General features: G+C 41.7%; 1 non-coding gene and 1 pseudogene across 1 annotated transcript; one reads left to right on the top strand and one right to left on the bottom strand.

The window, feature by feature from the left end:
* Window positions 1-362: 362 nt before the first annotated feature.
* LOC117716629 (60S ribosome subunit biogenesis protein NIP7 homolog pseudogene) lies at window positions 363-904 on the bottom strand (annotated as a pseudogene).
* Window positions 905-7,913: 7,009 nt separating this feature from the next.
* Window positions 7,914-8,079, top strand: LOC117716656 (U1 spliceosomal RNA). The gene has a single exon (XR_004607771.1). It is a non-coding gene; the product is annotated as a U1 spliceosomal RNA (small nuclear RNA).
* Window positions 8,080-19,769: the final 11,690 nt, after the last annotated feature.

Raw genomic sequence — 19,769 nt, 5'->3', positions numbered from 1 at the left:
CTCTCTCTCTCTCTCTCTCTCTCTCTCTCTCTCTCTCTCTCTCTTGCACGCACACACACACACACACACACACACACACACAAAATAGAAACACTATTTACTCAAATACTCACAGGTTCTGATTTGTTTTTTGAGACAAGTCTCACTATGTAGCCCAGGCTAGTCTTGAACTTGCCAAGTAGCCCGAGCTGGCCTTATACTTGTGGCCCACCCGCTTTTGCCTCTAGAGGGCCAGAAACCCTATTTTTGAGCTATTTCTGTTGATAAGGATCTCAGTGGCATCCAGATTTAACATGATGGCCTGCACACAGGAAACAAAGCTAAGTCCTCGCACACAGCAGAATGTTCTTGGGATGACCATCCTAAGTCAGTGTCTCTTCATGGTGTGCGTACTCCCCAATGTCTGCTTGATGGAACACCACAATTGCCATGGGGTCCACTTTTCTGCAGCCTTGGGTAGATTTTGCTGCCACCTCAAAACCCAAAGGAATGTCTACCATGGAATAAACCGCTACTTCCTGGTACTGAGACGTGTTCTCAGTAATTGGACCCAGACCGTATTTCAACACATGGTTTCCATACAAGAAGGACTGCTCTGCTCTAGGCTTTATCCATACTTTATACTTGGCATGGGACACAAGGTAATCCAGAGCTGTAATGTGCAACAGGAACTTGCAGATCTTAGTAACCTTCCAAAACATGTCCCCAATGACACTAGCTTATCTCCGAAGATGTTGGCAGCCAGCTTCAGAATCATCTCACTCACATAGTACACTCAGTCGTTGTGCAGCCAGAAACAGTAGGTGCCATCGGGTCTGTCCACCAGGAGTTGTAGATTCTCTCCAGTGTATTTCACAATCTTCTCAAACATTACCCAGGTCTCTTCTTCAGTCAGAGGCCTCATTTTCCTGCTAGCTTAGACCCTCGTGCCTCTCTTTCTCTGCTTTTGACTGAACATGTGAGTAGCCTCTTCAAGTTCCTGCCTTGACTTCCCTGCCACAATGGACTGTAAGTGGAATTGTGAGCTAAAATAAACTCTCTCTCCATTAAGATGATTTATATCAGCAACAGGAAGTACTTAGTGGCTGTGGATCGCACCAACCCTGGTGTTGATCTTCACATAGTACTAGTAATCCAGGCCACAGCTGTGCTGTTGAAGTTCTGCAGAGCGAACACACCTTGGCATCACCATTCAAACTCTAGACTCTAATCTTATACAAGTCACTTAACCTTTTACCACTTCAGATTCCTATTTCCTGATTATAAAATGTAAGTCGTATCATCTTACAGAAATGCTAAGATCCAAATAGTAGTTTGCATATGTATTAGTGAATAAATTTTTGCCTTTGTTCCTCTATTTTTCTTCATGTTGCTTCTTGGGTTTTGTGGAAAGAACAGTGGGGATGTGGGTCAGGGGTGGGGATAGAGGAAGGCAGGACACTAATCCTAGTCTTCCTAGAGGACCTACAACAAGGTCAGACAGCACCCACTGGGGTCCCTACTGTTGTAGTAAGAGCTTGGATGTAGATAACAGGGTTGTGAAACAAAGTCTACCAGCTTGTGACTCCCTCAGAGTTACAGCTCAGAGGTAAAGGCAACAGAGATGGCTCAGAGTGACTTAGAGAATGATGGAGATCAAGGCAGGAATGACAAGGAAAGGAGACTTGGCAAGCCACACCCTGAAGCTGGTTATGCCTCATCACTCCATGGCCTCTCTTATAAAGGCATAGACAAGACCATCAGAAGAGAGTATCACTGTGTGGTACTTGCCCACAAGAGAGACTTCTGAAGCCTGAGCTATCAGGTAGTCTATAGACTGACCTCCAGTGTTGGTGCAGTGCCCAAACCTTCTCTGCTGGTAAGCACAAAGCCCTGTAATGTGAGGAGAGTTTCTCTCCGGTATGCACCAGTGTGGGTGTGTGGAGAAGGAATAGAAGCCTTCTATCCAGAGCCCAGAGCTCCTTTCCTGACTTTCTCTACAAAAGGTCATCTACTTTATATTCCACTGTCCTTCATCTGGCCCTTGAATTAGCTCTGATAAAAGACTAATTTTCTAGTCGCAGAGATAGAGCTTAGATGATGTTCTCCTATTTGGAGATAAATGGACTTTCACAAGCGTGTTCTTGCAATCCGAATGTAATTAAAACATAAGAGAGCTTCAGTAAGCCCACCTACCAGTTCCGCAAACCGAATGGAAAAGTGGGGAGACAGCTCACACATGGAAGTGACCCTTGAGTTTCTCAGCAACCCATTTGGCCAGGTTTGAGCTTAGCTTTTTGTTTGTTTGTTTGATTGTTTTTCAATCAGCTTTTCTGTTTCTCTGTTCTTATCAACCACAGCCTGAATAGTCCTCTCTGGGAGTGACTAGGCCTGAAAGCCAAGGCGTGGGACGCCGCACAGAGACGGGTGCAGCACCTGGGAGTAACTGGGTAGCTACAGCGGAGATGCGCAGGTGGAGGCTGCAGGGCAGTGAAAGCAATTCCCCCTCCCTGTTCGCACTCTGTCCCCTTGGCCCAGGGCCCCCACTCCCCTGCACCCACACCGGACCAGGCTGGAGATCTTTGTGGGACACCCTCCGGAACAGAGACCCACACCAAGGTCCATCCAGATAGCCAGAAGGGCAAAACATCTTCCCAGCACAAAGAATTCACAACCTATTGCCATGACAGAGAATAAATCACACACTGATGTATAACTCTGGCACCTGAATTCCAACTATTGAATTGGGCACACTTTTACCAGATAGCTTTGCAAGGGGCCGGCCTATGGTGTCAACTACCAGGGCCAAACTGTTAACCAAACAGAAATTACCTTTATAAAGTGGTTTTAAACATAGACCTCAAGAGGATATTTCTATATATAATCTTTAGTACAACCAATATTAATTGGCCGTATTCTGGTGTCTAAAAATCTCGGAACCAAGTGTGAGTCTAGTAACTGAGTGCATCTGTGACAGTCAAGCTAGCCCATATCATCTCTTCCACACAAGTTTAACCACAACTCAGCATCTTTCCTGAGCACTGAACCCACGGAACCAGATCTTGGCTCCATAGTATATATACATCTGTCTTTTTTCCTATCCAGAGATAAATAAGTTCAAGTCTTGTGTTATCCTATTTCCAGAAAAATAGACATAACGTTTTCCTTTACACATGGCCTTATCTGTGTCTCAGGGTTCATAAAATGTACGTTCTTCCTTCATTCCTCCACACTGTCAGGCCAAAAAGGGAAGACATGCCTTCTTACCTATAGTTTATTGGGCTGAACAGGCATAGGAGATGGCTAGAGAGACACACAATGCATCCAAACTCTACTGGGCTTCATTCAGAGAGATATCTGCTGACACACACTCTTACCTTTGCTGGATGTACCATGTGTGAGGGTTTCTGCTTACACAGGAGCACTGGGAAAGCCCAAACTCCCTGGACTCGTGAAATTTGCAGTGCAGGCTCCCAGAGTCAGCACTGACCCAAACCTCTTAGCTTATCTATCTGCTGCCCACATATCTTAGGCAAATAGCCCTGGGGTAGAGGGAGGAACAAACACTGGAGAGAGAAAACAAAGCCGCTTAGCACTGTGACTTGAGTGTATTAAACCAGTTCATCTTACACAGGCAAAGACTGAGGAGCCTGAACAGAGGTGGGGCTGTTATGGGGAGAGCCACACAGGCCAGGCACTGTGAGAAGGGGGAGCTCTAATTTAGCTAGAACAGTTAATGATTTTAATGATTTGTTGTGATCTCAAAACAACAATTAAACGATAAATCCACACCATTAAGGCTTTTATGATGCTTGGCTTCATTTAGCAAATAGTGTGGGTTGGGGGCTTAGGTTGAATATTTGAGATTATTTTGCTCTGAAGACACCCACATTTAAATAATAAAAAAAACAAGCTCCAAGTCCCCAGGAGCAACTGGCTCCCAAACCCTGTGCAGGCGAAATGGAAAGGCATCCTTGAAAACTTAACCCAAAGGTTTGCTCAACTGCCTCTGCCGTGTATTCTGGGCAGAAAGCAAACGAGCACAGAAAATTGAAAGTTGATTGTTTTCCATCTTAGTTTGAGGCTCCAGTCCAGGGGGAGAATGCAGTTCCTGGTGCTTTGATACTCTGGGGGAAAGTCTGATCATGCCTGTAGATTGAAAAGCCAAAGAAGTATACAGATGTGAGTGTATTGTTTAGAGTTTTCTTCATACTATAAGGGCCCAGAACTGTCAAAATAATGACCAGGAAATTTGACAATCTGGAATCCTGTACTATTACAAGCTTACATATATTTGTGGCATGTTGAACACTATGATTTAAATAAAGATTCTTTGGCCCTTGATAGAATTTTCATCAATAAAGAACCATATTTACCCAAACTTCCTTTAAATTTTTTTTTTTTTTTTTTTTTTTTTTTTTGATTGATACTGGCTTTTTCTGGAAAGGCTGCCTACTCTGTAATAGATTAACTCAGAAAATTCTAGAAAACTTGAGATCCCCATACCCCAGGCGACACTGTCTATAGACAGTGCTTATTGTCCCTCCCACACCTTTAACCCTTATGCTGCTGATTCTTTCCTTTCCATTCCAAACTTTCAAGTTCATCCCATTAAATCAAGTTCTCTCATACTGTCCTCTACAGATATCAAAATGATGAATTATGTTTCCAGGTTGTTTGATTTTTAGCCCTTTTAAAACTCTGCTCTTTCGTGTGTGTGTGTGTGTGTGTGTAGACTTGCCTGTGAAAACTGGAGGCCAATACCAAGTGTCTTCCTCAGTCACATGCAACCATATTTTTAAAACTAATTTATCTAGACTGTTTGACCAGTGAGCTCTAGGAATTCTCCTGTCTCTACTTCCTCAGCACTGGAATTGTAGGTATATGCAACTACTTCAGCTCCAGACACAGTTGCTAGGTATCAAACTCAGGTTCCCATGCTTGTAAGGTTGACACTTTAGTGACTGGCCATTTCCCCAGCCCCTTCATGATGTCCTCTCCAATACAACCTGTCACAATTCTTGATTTCAGCATGCAGGGAACAGTGTTTTCCATATACTCTTAATTTCGTGATTTGCTCTTCTCAGTGTGCCAGTCTTCCCACCCCAAGGTCAACAGCTACATCTCTTCCTTCATGTAAATTTAAAACATTCTATAGTCCAACAGCACCCTCCTGTCTTTCCAAATCATTCTAAATTGCCGTAGCTTCACCAATCCATCCCTCAAAACTTGATGAACTACACTTGAAAGTCTATTGAGTCCACGAACTTCAGTATCTTTTACTGTCTTGTGGAATTATTTTCTTAGCATGGGCTTAAGTTCCATGATGAACAATTATCATCAGCCCCCTGCACATAGTCTCTGTGCTCTTTTCTCTCCACCAGAATCACCCAGCAGAAGTCCATGCAAGCATTTAAATGTGTCTGGAGAAAAGCACCAAATTTTGCTAAATATATTCATGACCTTAACTAAGTTCTCAACACAATTTTTTGCCAAAGTGTTTTTTTTTCCCTCTTCTTTTCTAGGTAGCCACTGCATTCTTTGTTTTCTTTTCTGATTTCCATTTTCTCCTCCCCACTTGTCTTTGACAGATGACCTTGGTCTCTTCTCAAGGAAGACACCAGAATGTGTCAGGAAAGCATTCCCAACCACTTACCTGCACCCATTGCAGCACAAGTGGCCTGAATGAACTGTCCCTGAGCTTGCCAGTCTGTTCCTCTCCGCTTGTCTCCTGCAGAGCCTCTTAGCTCACACTTAGATCACACTTAGATGGCCTCTCATGATTGATAGTTCTTGAGATGACACAATCATCTAAGAATCCCTAATCACTTCTAACCAAAGCCCAAGTGGAGGCATCACTTCTAACACTGTTCTTTCTATCTCTACACATATTCAGAATCCTCCTCGTCACCTCTGTTGCTACTACCTTCGAGGAAGCTACATTATTCTTTCCTGGGATTGTTGCAATTGTTTAGTAACTGATTAAGTGATTTCCTGCCTCTTTTTCCTCCTGAAAAAGTATTTCAGTAAAATGTCAGCTTGTTCAGTCTTTTAGAAGCTCAGTGGGTGGCCTCTTTGCCAAGTTTTCCTTAACGGTCCTCAAGGCCATTTCATCCATGACCTATATGACCTTGTATATAATCATATCCATCTTATTTTATTCCATGCTAGTCTGGATTTTTTTTCTGAGTAAAATCATCAACCAAGTCCCTAGTTAACCATGTCTGTGCTACTTTCTTCATCTGCCTGGGATTTCCCAGAGAGCTCCACTGCTTTCCCCAGCATCTCCACAGGTCCATCTTCCAGTTCACAGTAAGCTCTTTAAATACTCAGTGATGTTTCACCTCTCCTCCTCTCTCAACACCCTCATCTCTTCGACTAGATTCGGTTTTCTCCCTATCACTGATCTCCACTTGAGCTCTTATATCTTCTCTTTTCTGTTTGCCCACAGTCAGCCTTCATCACTGGAACACAAAGCCTGTGACAGCAGGAACTGAAACCTATGGCTTTGAGTGCTGATTCTATGTATACAAAATGACCTGTTATATCATGAGTGCACAAGTACCCACTGAATGAGTGAGGACCGAACCCAACAAGTACATGAATGACACAAGTGTTTAAGACCTGATGATGTACCCAGAACCATATATAAGCAGACAGACATATTTACACACTCAGCCTGCAATCTAGGCAGTAACATGATTACTGTTAAACTTTTATATCACTATTTTTATTCCACAGCACTGGAGTCAAGTTTAGTCTAAAGTAATGTTCTGCAGCTCCAGCCAACAGGGAGACATTTGCTGGGACTATACAGGAAAATCTTCTCAGCTTAAAATTTAGCAAGATGCTTCTTTGCACTTAAAAGAGCAAAATAAAATTTTATCTTTTTTCAGAATGCCAGAGAAAACACAGATAATTCAACAAGGGAAGATACTTGAAAGCTTGGCAGGAATAGGTAACATATGACCAAAAGGGAGGGAAAAAGTGAGAGAGAAAGGGTCCCAGAAGAAATGTACAAAACAGGGAGTATTCCCTTTCAGAGCTTGGTGGAGAAATATGAAGCTTCCTAAAACATGTATATAAATCAACTATGTAAGACAACAATTGAATATGCATAAAAGGAGTCACCATCACCATTAGGATCCCAAACTCTCATTCGTTTGGTTCTACCAATAAAGATGCCGGGGTGAAAGCCTGCTAGCTCAGAGAGGGCTGATCTTTCTCCTCAGCCCCCATCCTATGAGAAATCTCCTCTCTCACGCTCTTACACCATCTCAAACAACCTCATTGGAACTGAATATCTCTCCCTTCTTCTTCCTGTACTACTTCTCTCTGTCTGTCCTTCTGGCTCCCTCTTACTCTCTCTGTTTTTTCTTTAATAATCCTATGTTCTCTTCCTGTCATCCAGTTGCTTGCTCCATCTCTTGACCGATGGTAGTCTTTATTTAATTCTGTTTACAATATTCAAGTAGAAAGTTCTTGGATCAAAGGTATGTGTTAAAGCTGAACTACACCATAACCAAAAACAGTTTCTTCCAATAAATACCACAATCTCAGGGGTCCCAGTGTGATCAAATATCCTGCAACAGACTGTCCTCACTGGACCACACAGAAACAAAGAGAAAGAAGTAAGTGAACAACTGTGTGTTAGTGCTAGATCTCTTCATAACCACATCAGAGAAGGAGTCTCAAAGAAATTTTCAAATTGAGGGAAGACTGGGTAGTGTGGTGGTGTATACCTGTAATCTCAGCTACTCTGAAGGCTGAAGTAGTAGGGTCATAAATTTGATTTTTGAAGTAACCAATTCAAGGTATTACACACCCTTCAACAAACAACCATCACAATAAGAAAAAAAAAAAAAAAGCAAGTATAGCTTTGAAATGTCTCAAAAACTTTGTATCAAAGTTAACTACTTAGAAAGTGGGAAATAATACTTACCTGGCAGGGGAGATACCATGATGATGGAAGGTGGTTTTCCCAGGGTGAGGCTTATCCATTGCACTCCGGATGTGCTGACCCCTGAGATTTCCCCAAATGCGGGGAAACTCGAATGCATAATTTCTGGTAGTGGGGGACTGCGTTTGTGCTCTCCCCTGTTTAAAAAAAGAAAAAAAAAGAAAGGAAAGGAAAAGAGAGGAGAGGAGAGGAGAGGAGAGGAGAGGAGAGGAGAGGAGAGGAGAGGAGAGGAGAGGAGAGGAGAGGAGAGGAGAGGAGAGGAGAGAAAAGAAAAGAAAAGAAAAGAAAAGAAAAGAAAAGAAAAGAAAAGAAAAGAGAAAAGAAAGTGGGAAATAACCTAGAACTCAAAAGTGAGGAATAGCATTAACACAGGAGACAACTTCCTGAACAGGATACCAATAGCTCAGGCACTAAGATCAACAATTAATAAATGAGATCCCATGAAACTAAAAACCTTCTATAAAACAAAAGATACTATCAATAGGACAAAACAGCAGCCTATCAGATGGGAAAAGCTCTTCACCAACTCTAAACATGACAGAGGGCTAACTTCCAAAATATAGAAAGAACTCAAAAAACTAAACATCAACAAATCAAATAATCTAATGAAAAGATGGGGTACAGACCTAAACAGATTTCTCAACAGAGGACTCTCAAATGGACAAGAAGCACTTGAAGAAATGTTCAACATCTTTAGTCATCAGGGAAATGCAAATTAAAATGATTCTGAGACTCCATCTTACACCTGTCAGAATGACTAAGATCAAAGACATTACTGACAGACAGCTCATGAAGGCAAGAATGTGGAGCAAGAATACTCCTCCATTGCTGGTGGGAGTAAAAATTTGTACAGCCACTTTGGATATCAATGTGATAGTTTCTCAGAAAAATGGGAACTGATCTACCTCAAGAAACACCTATACCACTCCTGGACATATGCCCAAAAGATACTCCATCTACCACAAAGACACTTGCTCAACTATGTTCATCATCGCAGCTTTATTTCTAATAGCCAGAAACTAGAAAGAACTGAAGAATGGATAAAGAAAATGTGGCGCATTTACAGAATGGACCTGTTACTCAGCTGTTAAAAACAATGACATCATGAATTTGCAGGCAAATAGATAGATTAGTAAACAAAGTCATCCGGAGTGAAGTAACCCAGACCCAGAAAGATAAAAATGGTATCTATTTACCTATAAGTGGATATTAACTATAAAGTAAAAGATTGTCATGCTATAGGTAACAGTCCCATAAAGGCTAAATAACAAGGATGGCTCAAGGGAGAATGCATGGATCTATCTCCCTGGGAAAGGAAAATAGAATAGATATTATGGGGGGACTCAGCCCTGGTAGGGACTGAAACAGGGGGGATCAGGTGAGGGGAGGATAGAAGGAGAAATTACTAGAAGAGAGTACTGGAATTAAATGGTAATTTTGCTAAGATAGAAACCTAGTGCAATGGAAACTCCCAGGAATCTAATAGGGTGATCCGAAGAATTCTAGTAATGGGGAATATGGAGCCTGAACATGTCATCTTTTGTAACTAGGCAAGACTTCCAGTAGAGGGATTGGGACACCAATTTAGCCACAAAATCTTTACCCTACAACTTGTCCTTTCAGCATGATGCACTGGGGTAAAATTAGCACAGAAATTATAGGAGTGGCTAGCCAATGAATGTTCCAGCTTGAGACCCTTGACATGAGAGGGAGCCCACACCTGAGACTGCCTGGAGGGACAGGAGTCAGAGGCTGGATAACCTACAGATCCACAGTAGAACCAAACATGAATGGAAAGAAAAAAGTTAATGATACCTAATGATACTCTGCTGCACTTGCAGACTGGAGCGTAGCATAATCAGCATGAAAGAGGCTCCATCCAGCAACTAATGGAAGCAGATGCTGAGACTCACACCTAACCATTATGCAGAGCTTGGGGAATCTTGTGAAAGAAGGGAGGAAGGACTGTAGGAGACTGAAGAGTCAAGGACACAAGAAAACCCCTAGAATCAACAAACCTGAACTCATAGGGACTGAACCAATAATCAGGGAGTGTGCATGGGTCTTACCTAGGCCCTCTGCATATATCTTAGAGTTGTATAGCTTGGTGTTTTATGGGATTCCTCACAGAGTGAGCAGGGGCCATCTCTGACTCTTCTGCCTGCTTTTGGGACCTTAGTCCTCCAACTGGGTTGCCTCATCCAGCCTTAATATAAGAGGATGGGTTTAGTCTTATTGAAACTTGATATGCCATGTTTAGATGATATCTCTGGGAGGCCTGCCCTTTTCTGAAAGGAAATCGAGGAGTGGATGGGGAGAGAGGAATTGGGAGAGAAAGACTGTGAGGAGAGGAGAGAGGTGAAACTAACTGTAGTCAGGATATAATATATGAGAGAATAAATTAATTTAATAAAACAAAGCAAAACAAACTCTGTACAACTTCTTGCTAGAGTAAAAAGGACACAGGTCTGGCCATTACCAACCATACCCAATCCAGTCACTTTATCTTTTCAACTATTCACTTAGGAATTATTGATAGTACTTGTTCTTCAGGCCCTCTTCTACTCTGAGTCTACACAAGGGACACATTCTAATGGGTGGACACAGGCAGAAACCGAATAGTTTACATAAATTTATATTGTATGTCCCATGGTAATCAGAGCTGGAGAGACAAGTAGAGAAAGGGGGCATGATTGGAAACAAATGGCCACCTGGGTAAGTAGCTTATTTTAGTGACTGCTATTAATATGAGAACAAAATCCAGAGGTGAGAGGCATAGTGGCAATACAACCTGACCTGCGTGAAGCTTTCCACACAAAAGGACCAGCAAAGACAAACCCTCAGGTAACAGCAGGATTCTTGCTGAGCCATAAAGGCATTAGCATGGCCAGAGTATTGAGGGGAAAGAGAGGCTACACTGGGAAGGTAACAAACCACAGGTTTTTCTTTGAGGCCTCAGCTGCTTTAAAAACATCAGTTCTGAAATAGGGAATCAACAAAGACCTCTGAAGAGCAGAGTTCTGTGACCTGAGCTCAATGACCTGACTCATGGGAAATGTCATTCCAAGAACCAGTGGAGATCCTGCTGTGACTGAGACAGAGGACAAAGGGTTACACCCAGCAGTCTGGTCCAGAGGCTGTTGCTGCAATCTGCAGGAAGAAGGTGGTGCTGGGTCCCTGGAAAGGGTTGCATGTTGTATGTGATTGAAAGCTGAACTGTAGCTTTTACAAGTGGGTCTCATAGATTTGAGAAAGAGAAGCCCATCCTCAGGGGATTTTGTGAGAATTAAGTTCTTATTTCCTGAGCTGAGAGACTGAGAGTGACAGGCCCTGGGCAGTCAGGGTAGGTAGGGAGGGAGCAGTTCATCTTTAGATACACAATGTTGAGATGTTTTTAGACCACATGGTGGTAGACACATTTGGATTTTGATATGAAGAAATAAACCAGTCTTGAGCTATTTGTACTAATGACCTTTGGTTGACTGACTTTTCTATCTATAAAAACAAGAAACTGAATTCTGCTTTGGAAATGATACCTCCTAGAATATTCACAAGGTGTGTGTGTGTGTGTGTGTGTGTGTGTGTGTGTGTGTGTGTGTGTGAAATTCCTATTGTGATGATTAAGTGCTAAATTATAGGAAATCAACTAAATGTCAAAGCAGTCTGGAGGGAAGAAAAATTAACAGGAATTAGTGTCACTGAGAAGCTACACAGAGTGTGGCACCAACCCATCCCTGTGTCTGATAGGGATTTGGGAAGCATCACAGTTTGAATACACCACTGGTTGGAATTTCCAGCAAGGAAACCAACAGAAGCAGCAGGAATAAGGATTAGCATAGTTCTAGGTAGATATGAAGAAATGCTGCCACCTGGAAGGTTTTTTTTCACTGGCCTGGCATTCTTCAACCATGAGAGTGCTCCCCTGAGCTCTAAGACATGAGTTACCTGCTCTACAGAATTCTTCAGGTGGTTCCCAGAGAGAGATCCTAGAGGGTTCAAGGAGGAATAAAATATGCATAACTTTCCTAGAAAGTATATTTAAGTAATTCAGGTGTGTGTGTGTGTGTGTGTGTGTGTATAAAAGAGAGAGGTATATGAGTGTGTTTGTATGTGAGTGTGTGTACATGTGTGTGTGAAAAGGTTCAAAGGAGGAATTAAATATGCAAAACTTTCCTAAAAAATATATTTAAGAAATTCAGGTATGTGTACATGTGTGTATCTCTGTGTTTGTGTGTGTATCTCTGTGTGTGTCTCTGTGTGTGTCTATGAGAAAGAGCGAGGAGGGGAGATGGGGAAGGAGAGAGAGAGGGTGTATGAGTGTGTTTGTATGTGAGTGTGTGTATATGTATACGTGAAAATGATACGATTTACATACATTCTAAAATACTTTCCCCATGGACTGTCTATCTTCCAAACAACTCTGGGACAATGATTATGTACCAGAAGACAAGAGCCTGACTACACAAGACTAAGCTTTAAACACTGGTACTGTTGGGAGAAGGGACAACAGAAACTTTGGCCCAGTTCCTATTCCCTTCAGGGAGGCACTAACTATGTGGACTGTCCTGGCCAGTCATGACCACAGAAACATGGTGAGTGGGAAATGTGTCAAAGAGCTGTAAGCAAGGGCTTTCTGTCTTCTCCACAACCCTCGAATTAATACAATTAGTCTTTATTTCTGGCCTATGAGTAGAGAGGATGAGTGAGTAAGGAGGAATTTCTGAGTTGTTATGAGCTTTTATTTTATAACTCTAATTGTATGAATGAAAAGCAGAGTTTTCACTATTACTTTTGGAAATCATAACAGAGAATGAATCACAGGGAGTAAACAGTAGCACAGCGAACACACGGAGACATTCCCGAGCCCCATGAACAGGAGTTTGGGGCAGCTGTTAAAACACAAAGTTCAAGAGACTCATGGAACTTCAGACATTTGCCCACATCACTCGTGGGGATCTGTGGCAGAGGAAGAAGCCCAGAGTTCCCCAGTCTGCCTTTACACCTTTTCATGATTACCTGTCAATAAAAACGATCCCTTTCATTTACATAGAATGGAGACCCGAGGATGTACAAAGAACTCTTCCGGTCCATCTCTTTATGGATGAAGTTCTTCAGACTACAAATAGTCATTGCTAGAGAAAACAATCCCAGAATGAGAATAAACAAGGTCAATGGTGCATGGGTCCAACTGTCTAGATCTGCTAATTGTACATTGTGTTCCTGTAAATGTTACTGTTGCCTCATTTGCAGGGTTCAGGGTTGTCTCCTGTGAACTATCCACTGGATGAAAGGGTACAACATCTGGATTCTTCCCTCATAGACCTTATGGTCATCTATCCATGATGCAGCTACCGTATCTCTCTAAAAGAGTCCAAGTGACTCTATATCATCTGCATGCCTTCTTAAATGAAGAAAGGAAGTTTGTTCTGAATGCAAAGCAATCTATGAGAAGCGGTCAGGGTCTATAAGCCCTGAACCACTGACACACAGCCTAATGAGTCTAAAAGGTGATAAGTGCGTGTCAACTATGTGTTGACTTGCATAAGAACAAGTGTAATGGGCAGATAGATTCATATTCACAAGCACTGCTCATTAGGGCTCCTAAAAATCACATATGGAAGTCAGGAGCACTGCTGCATACCTGCAATCCCAATCCGAAGATCAGGAGTTCAAGACCAGCCTCAGCTACATGAGACAAACAGGTAACATTCTTACAAGATAGTTATTAGTCTCCAAATTCTTTAGATGAAAAAAGTAGACCCAGAAAGATTTTTTTTTAGCTTGCTCACAGTGATATCCCAGAGATCTGAGGCCTTTCCACTACCTCAGTTCTCTTGGGCTCTTGGCCAGGTTGGTGTATATGCAAAAGAATATTCATAATGTGTCTCTGTGTTCTTTCCTTGAGTGAAGATTTTCAAGATCTGTTAGTGTTCAGAAATACTTTTTTTGAGCAAAAATAATTGATTGTCCTGGGTCTAGGAGCTTACCCACAGTTGGTCCTGAAATAACTGCAGTTATGACCTTGCAGCACCTGGAATTTAGACAAACAGTTGTTTCACAGTGCGATAGTCAACTGGTGGCAGCCAACTAAAAGTCTAGAATTAAAACAAACTAATGCAAATATCCAGATACTTGAACTTTTCAATTCAATCTTGAGGTTCCCAGGCAGAAAGAACATGGAACTCAGGAACTATTAGTCAAGATGATCTAAAACAAACCCATCCTGAGAGGCGCTTTGTAGTAAGAATTGACCAGCCTTGTGATTTGGTTCCTTCTACCTTACTCACTCAAATTCTTTCTTTTAAAATTATGTTAAAGCCATATATTAAAGCATAAAAGTAGCTTTATGCAAAAGAAGTTAAGAACTGAACAAAGTCCAACTATTCCAATAAATATAGCAATTTTCATTTATTCCTATTCAGACCTTACCCAAAGACAATTTATATAATTTAAACCATAGTAAAGGTGCATTTTATTGTTTAAGCAAAACTTATATAATAAATATTTTATGCTTCAAAATAAGCCTCAAATCTCTCATTTTAATGGTTGCATAATATAGCATTTTATTATACTATATTGTCAGTTATTTAATCATTCCTCTACTGCTCAAGTCATTTCCTGTTTCTCAAGATTATAAACAAGACTACAATGGATCATATTTGCATATATAACCATTCCTAGGACCATTTGCTGTGGTTATATTCCCAGAAGTGAAATTACAAAATCATTTTAATATAAATATTTTGAATCCCTTATTTATTTTTGAAGAATTTCTTTCTTAAAAATATCCAGCCTGCTTCCTGCCATCATTTGATTGCATCAAACAGCTTCACCAAAGTCTGCATTCTGGACTTAATGTTGTCGATATCCAGAGTTCCGCTGAAGCTCTAATCTTTATCATCAATGTCATGGGTTTTTGAAACGGCATTTTTGGGAGGTAATGGGGTTAATGAGGACAGGAGATGAGAGTGTAATGTTACAACTGATGTCTTATTAGAAACGACCCCCTCAGAGCTGGCTGCTGCTCCTCCCCATCCTCTGAGGCTTTGAAACCATGAGGAAGGCTCTTAGGAGGAAGCACACCTGTGCCACCACACTCTTGGGTTTCCCAGTCTCTAGAACTTCCATAACAAATGTCTCCTATCTAAGATACTCGGTATAGAAGATTTTATTATTGAAGACAATCTAATACACACCAGATAGATGATAGATGATACATAGATAGATAGATCAATGATAGATAAATAGATGATTGATAGGTAGATAGATAGATAGATAGATAGATAGATAGATAGATCAATGATAGATAGATAGATAGATTGATAGATTGATAGATTGATAGATTTTACTATATCAAACACTTGATAAGACTCAACTTAAGTAAAGCAGAGTTGAGATGGTTTACAGTTTGAAGGGATACATCCATTTTGGCCCAAAAGGCATCTGGAATATGAGAAGGAGGGGAGGGTACTGTGCACAACACATTGCTTCTTTTGTCAAGAAATATCAAACAGGAAATGGGGCCTAGCTATAAAACCTCAAGGCCTGCCTCTAATCACCTACTTCCTTCAGTGAGACTCTACTTCCTAAAGATTCCAGAAATTTCCAAATCAGCACCCCCAGCTGGGACCACGTATACATGATCCTCTGGAGAACATTTTACATCTAAACAAAAATAACATTCTGATTTCTGTTTTAAAATCTTACTATAAAACTATAACTATAAAATAAAGCTTTTGACCCATTCATGGATTTTTAATCATCGCCATCAATTCTTCTGCTATCTCTGGTTAACTCTTTCTTACTGACTATAATTTTGTTTGAGTGCTTGTAATGGGACAGACATCATTTCTACATGAATATTTCTACAGACATATTCCTACATACAGACATACATATATACAGTCAGACTGACATATTTCTACACACATAGAAATGGAGCTGCAGAAGAAATTGTGTCCTGTTCTCAAACAGTTAATCAACTAGTTGAGTCAGATTGTGTAAGAAAAGAAATTGTAAATGCCATGTAAGAAGACACTGGAAAAAAGTTCAAAGGTTGAGGGCACACAACAGGAATGGGACATCCCCTAGAAAGGAGCATTCTAGACAGTTAATTATCTCAGTCGTTTTGTTAAAGCACTTTGCCACCAAGCTTGATGACTTAGGTTAGATCCCTAGAACCCCAGAGCTTCAGCTCAGGTTGAGGAAGAGAATTGACTTCTGCAAGTTGCCCTTGACTTCTCCATGAACACCATGGCATATGTACCCCAGCACGTGAATAATGTAACACAGACAGTAAGTAGCATCAAATGGAACCTTGAATGAAAGGGGCAAGATGGATGGATGGATGGATGGATGGATGGATGGATGGATGGATGGATGGATGGGTGCGTGCGTGGGTGGGTGGGTGGGTGGGTGGATGGATGGATGGATGGATGGGTGGGTGGGTGGGTGGATGGATGGATGGATGGTCAATCGGGATAGAGAGCAAGAGAGAAAGTTCTAGGGAAATAACAAATAAGCTTATACACCGAAGAGAGCTAACCTAATTATAGACATAATATGCTCGATGGGGCTGCCCACACCCATTAGTCATGAACGCCTCGATCCCCACACCTTCCCACCCTTCCACCTTCCTTGAGGATTCTAGCATACAGCCTGCGCCACTGATTTCTTTGTCCCCACACAGCAGTCTTGCTGACTTTCCACTGTACTCAGAAATGGATAAATTGAAAACCTGCATTGCTCCTGGGTTGATATGGTGTGATAAGCCAGGATGCATCTGGCTGGGCACGCTTCTCCTTATGTGTTTGAGCAGACAAGAATATGTATAGATAAGCAGCACACGGCACACTGCCATTCCAGCAGCGTGGGGAAAGCATGGTCTGCCTTCAGTCTCCGCTCCAGGCAAGCCCCTCCTTCATTTCTTCAGACATCTCCGAGTGGATTCCCACTGGCAGATTTCAGCAGTGCGCTGTAAGTCTCTCCACAACAGATAGAGAGATGAGACAAAGACAGAGAGAGAGAAGCAGATTCTCTGTGCTGGGGAAGTCGGGCTCATACCGAGTAGGATTCCATTTCCACTGAGTTAGAAGCCCGTGCTCAGCTAGAATCGAATGACGATGTTCTTCAGGAGAAAAAAAGAAAAAAAGAAAAAAGGAGCAAATCATGCAGAAGGCTTTCCATTATGCTGTGGAGACACTTGCGTCCACGTGCTCAGTCCTCCACCAGAACCCTGAGCTTTCTGGCTGCCTTTGTGCTCCTACAAAGCAACAAGGATTTGCCTTATCCTTAAATTAGGACATTAAGTGGTCCAATCCTGTATGATTCAACCTCTAAGCATAGCAATCACACAGTGTCATTAAGTCCCATGACCTCAGACAGCAGACAACACATAAAGCTGGACACTTGGAATGGCTGACTCCTGGACTGACATCTAGGCTGTGAGGAAGGAAGTGTGCTCCTAGGAGGACAGTGTAGGTGTGTCTGGCCAGCTTTCTCCTGTTGGCTCCTAAAGGTGGTAGGAGCGTCTAAGCAGTAAAACTGCATACTTGTCCTGGCACCCTACAACTTTTTATTCTCCCCTCTGCTCACTGCAGCCTTCAGGACGGCCACATCTTACAGGTTTTGACTGCTCCTCAAAATCATCTATTTAACCCACAATAAAATAAATGTTTATTTCAAATATTTTTATTTATTAAGAAATATAATATTTTTAATAAAAAAAATCCAACAGGCACTGGAGATTATGGGCCTTTCTGTGGTTTTGTTTGTGTATTTTAACATAAGTGTATATGTTCTGGTAAAGAGAGTACCTCATTGTGCATTCTGCCTGCAAACCCCAAATTTCAGTGACTTCCAGTAAAACAGACACATTGTGCATCAGTTACTTTTCTGTTTCTGTGATAAATGCCATGGCCTGAAGTGACTTAAGGAAGAAATGATTTGGGCTTATGTTTCCCGAGGGGTAATATTTTGAAATGACGGAGAAGCCATGGTGTGGTGGCAGGAACAGGAAATTACATTTCATCCACACAGGAAACAGAGAGAGAAAGAACAGGAACAGAGAGAGAAAAAGTCAAATTTAGTAATCCCCAAAGCCTACCCCCAGTGACATGCTTCCTCCAGCAAAGCTTTACCTCATAAAGAATCCAGAATGACACTGGGAAGTGTCACCAACTGAGGACCAAGTATTCAAATGCATGAGCACATTGCTCGTTCAAATTACCACACACTTTAATTTACCAATCTTGAGATGGGTACCTACCACTTTGCTAGGCCTGGTGAGGAACACCTATTACTTGGGAGGCTGAGGCTGAGATAAACACAAGATAAGGACTTCTGAGTGAAATTATCATAACCTTATCTCAAAGCTAAATAAATTGAGAATAAAAATAAAAGTTAAGTGCTAGGGCTGCATCTCAGTAGTAGAGCGCTCGCATAGAATACAGGTGACTAGGAAAACCCAGGATCCACCCTGGTCACAGTAAGAAAGAGAACAGAGTAAAATGAGTGACTTCTACCTCAGATTTGAGCTTCACCTTCAACCCTATCTGGAATTGGAGTGTTTGCATGTCCAGTTCCCCTGTTATGTGGCTGTATGTAGCATATTGAACTTTCTCAAAATGGCCATGAAACATCCATCATGTGTGTTCCAAGACAGGGTCACCTTGACACCATTTTTATAAAGAGAAGCATCCACACCTTCACCTAGGGACTAGCTTGGGTTGTGAATTGCAATTGCACTGATGCAGTGTGTTCCACAGAACTAGGACTCTGCCACTTAGAATCAATATTCAAGGCCCCTCATGTATTGAGGAAGGCCTCAACACACTGGGCTACATGAACACTGACTTCCAGGCCAACTGATGTCTTAGACACAGACAGACTCCACTGCCAGCTACAGGACTGTAAAACACACCTTCAGATGCTGTGAACCCAGCTACTCTTCAGTTTTGTCCGCTGGAAGACTAGGGCTATCCCTACCATACCCTCATTCGCTATAACCAGGTTTACATGTATGCAGCTTCTAAGTGACTCGCCATGAAACAACGACTACTTCCGACTGAATGAAGACAGGTTCTTCATCATTCTTTTTTGTTGTCTTGAAGCAAGTGTTCACCATGTAGACTATAAGCGGATATATAGAAACCACATGGAAAATACCCAGTCACAAGCCTAGCTGTTCAGTGTAATTGTCCAACCAAGCACATCTCTGAGAGGCCAAGCACTGGAGTACTAGAAATCAAAGCTCTGACAGTTCAGAATTTATCAACCATAGCTGTCTTCTGTTAGTAGAAGGGGCTATGATTCAGAGGGGACATATCTGCAAGCCAGAAAAAAATGTTAATTCTTCAGTATTTAATAATTTATATATCCCTGACTTTGTAGCTATTTTATGGTTTCTTTAATTTGAGTTGGGATTCTGAAGAATTAGAGTGAAGATAGGGTGGGATGTATTCCTTGTGTCCCTAGGATAGCACCCCAGAGGTTGGGGCAGATGGCTAAACGTTTGGCATTTGTTGTTTAAGCAATAAAATTTAGGGTTATTTTTTTTTTTCTTTTGAAAAGTAGAAAGAAGATAGAAAGAAAGGAAAAAAAAGACTCCCAGTTAATCATATTGGTTACTGAGCAAATCCCCATGGCGTGGTAAAGATTGGAAACAATAAAGGGAGGAAGAAGGTGGAGAGGCTCAAGGGGCATGAGCAAGCTCGGCTCTGCTGTTTCTCTCCTCATCCTCTCCCAGGCTGATCAGCCACTGGATGGGGGGACAGAAGACAGTTGGACTTAAAGTTTGGAACTAGAACGCTATTCCTATATAATCCTTTAA

This window comes from Arvicanthis niloticus, chromosome 10 (genome assembly GCF_011762505.2).
Source record: "Arvicanthis niloticus isolate mArvNil1 chromosome 10, mArvNil1.pat.X, whole genome shotgun sequence".
In the NCBI taxonomy this organism is placed as follows: Eukaryota; Metazoa; Chordata; class Mammalia; order Rodentia; family Muridae; genus Arvicanthis; species Arvicanthis niloticus.
This window is presented reverse-complemented; position numbering and strand designations above follow the sequence as displayed.